Source organism: Sapajus apella, unplaced genomic scaffold (assembly GCF_009761245.1).
Source record: "Sapajus apella isolate SASKATOON/1434 unplaced genomic scaffold, GSC_monkey_1.0 scaffold35, whole genome shotgun sequence".
Taxonomy (NCBI): Eukaryota; Metazoa; Chordata; class Mammalia; order Primates; family Cebidae; genus Sapajus; species Sapajus apella.
Genome location: NW_022436975.1, coordinates 12,565,005 through 12,567,840, shown reverse-complemented (window position 1 = coordinate 12,567,840; position 2,836 = coordinate 12,565,005). Strand labels below are relative to the sequence as shown.

The 2,836-nt window shown below is 35.3% G+C and overlaps 1 pseudogene across 1 annotated transcript; it reads left to right on the top strand.

Moving 5' to 3' along the window:
• Nucleotides 1-421: 421 nt before the first annotated feature.
• LOC116563523 lies at nucleotides 422-985 on the top strand (annotated as a pseudogene). Its single transcript, XR_004274438.1, has one exon. The product of XR_004274438.1 is annotated as a 60S ribosomal protein L27a pseudogene (transcript).
• The last annotated feature ends 1,851 nt before the right edge of the window (nucleotides 986-2,836 follow it).

Sequence of the window (2,836 nt, the reverse complement as noted above, 5' to 3'; positions counted from 1 at the left end):
ACCTATAAAAGTGCCTTACATATGGTAAAAAATCCAAAATAACATTAGCAAGTCATGCTCAAGAGTGTATTAAAATCACTAGAACTTCAGCTCTAGTAAAGGCATACTATGTAACTGGGTTCATTCTTCTTAGAACAAATTAAAATTCCAGCCAGAAAATAAATGTTTAATTGACCTGAAGGCAGAGCAGGTTTATGGAGCCAAATTCAGTCAAGAAGAAAACTCAGAGAGATGATCTGGAGGAGGTAACTAAGAAGCTAAGTAGAGCTTGTGATAGTTTCACAAAATCAGGTAAGTGGATGTGACAATGAGATTAGGTCTGCAACAGGGTTGACCTGGTCAATATTAAGCTTTAGTTTGAGACCAGTCAGGTCAAAGTCTAGGAATATGAATGAGCCTACAGTTAGAATTGTTTCCTGGTGCTCGATACCTCGCGAGACTTGGAAAGGCCGTCCTTTTTCGTCTGGGCCGCCAGCATGCCATCCAGACTGAGGAAGACCCGGAAACTTCGGGGCCACGTGAGCCACGGCCACGGCCGCATCGGCAAGCACCGGAAGCACCCCGGAGGCCGTGGTAATGCCGGTGGTATGCATCACCACAGGATCAACTTCGACAAATACCACCCAGGTTACTTTGGGAAAGTTGGTATGAGGCATTACCACTTAAAGAGGAACCAGAGCTTCTGCCCAACTGTCAACCTTGACAAATTGTGGACTTTGGTTAGTGAGCAGACACGAGTGAATGCTGCTAAAAACAAGACTGGGGCTGCTCCCATCATTGATGTGGTGCGATCGGGCAACTATAAAGTTCTGGGCAAGGGAAAGCTCCCAAAGCAGCCTGTCATCGTCAAGGCCAAATTCTTCAGCAGAAGAGCTGAGGAGAAGATTAAGGGTGTCGGGGGGGCCTGTGTCCTCGTGGCTTGAAGCCACATGGAGGGAGGTTCATTAAATGCCGAGTACTTAAAAAAAAAAAAAAAAAAAAAAAAGAATTGTTTCCTTATCTTAGACCTTGATCATTTCTATATTTTATACCTAATATATGACAAATAATCGTATGAAGAGACAAGAAACATGCCTGTAAAAATCAAAGAAACAACATAAAAAGAGGATTTGGACACACACTTTTAAATGATCATAATTAATTTGTAAATGTAAACAAAAATTACAAATTTTGATAGAGAAATTGAAACAAAAAGAATTAAGTAAAAATTTTAAGCTTACATATGCAACATTAAGATATCAGTGAAAGTCAGCCACATAAATACAGCTGAGAAAAGAACTGATAAATGGGAATAAAGGCAAAAGAAAATATTTAGAAGAAAGTATAGAGAGACAAAAGACTAGAAAATAAGAGAAAATAAGAAACATAAGACATACACTGAAAAAGTTTAACATAATTGTATTCCCAGAAGAAAAAGAGAATAAGAGTCAGAGGTGATATTTTTAGTTAATGGTCTTCCCAAACCAATTCACCAAACAAACAAACAAAAAAATCAAATCACAGATGCAAACAAACCAACAAAAAAACTCTATTAACCTAAAGTAGAATAATGGCAAAGAAAATCACTCTCAGGTTTGTCAAAATAAAACTACTATACACCAAAGACCAAGATAAAATCTCAAAAGCAACCCCAAGGAGTGGTGGAGGGGAATACAGTTTACTTTCAAATATGGAACAATGAGTTGACAGCTGACTTGAAGATAGGAAATAATGAAATGACATTTTTAAAGTGGCAAAAAAAAAATAAGCTAGAGAGAAAAAATATATTTTTATGTATTTACTTATATAAATGTGCTCATATTTATATATATTTACTTATATATATATTTACTTAAATATATATGTATATATTTACTATATATATATATATCAAAAATGACAGAAAAATTAAAACACAAAAACTGGAAGCATTCTCAACCAAATGTATTAAGAATTTTTAACCAAACTGACAGCCAAATCAGAAAGGCAATTCCATTCACAATTGCCACCAAAAAGAGAAAAGAAGAAAAAAAAATGGTAAGAATACAGCTAACCAGGGAAGTGAAAGATCTCTACAATGAGAATTATAAAACATTGCTCAAAGAAATCAGAGAACAACCAAACAATTGGAAAAGCATCCCAGGCTCATGGATAGGAAAAATCAATACCATTAATATAGTTATACTGTCCAAAGGCCATTTACAAATTCAGTGTTATTCCTATCAAACTATCAATGACATTCTTCACAGAACTAGAAAATATTTTAAAATTTATATGGAACCAAAAAAAAAAAAAAGTCCAAATAACCAAGGCAATCCTACGCAAAAAGAACAAAGCTGGAGGAATCACGTTACCCAACTTCAAACTATAGTACAAGGCCACAGTGACAAAAACAGCATGGTAATAATACCAAAGCAGGCACATAAACCAATGGAACAGAATAGAGACCCCAGGAATAAAGCTACACATCTACAACCACCTGATCTTTGACAAAGCTGACAAAAACAAGCAATGAAGAAAAGACTACCTATTAAATAAATGGGATCACTGGCTAGCCATTGTCAGAAGATTGAAACTGGATTCCTTCCTTACACCATATACAAAAGTCAATTCAAGTGTGGATTAAAGACTTAAATGTAAAACCAAAAACTATAAAAACTCTGAAAGACAACTTAGACAGTACCATTCTGGACCTAGAAATAAGCAAAGATTTCATGACAAAGACACCAAACACAATCACAACAAAAGCAAAAATTCAAAAACTTTAGAACTGCACAGCAAAATAAACCATCAACAGAGTAAACAAAGCCTACAGAATGGGAGAAAATTTTTTGCAAATTATGTATCTGACAAAGGT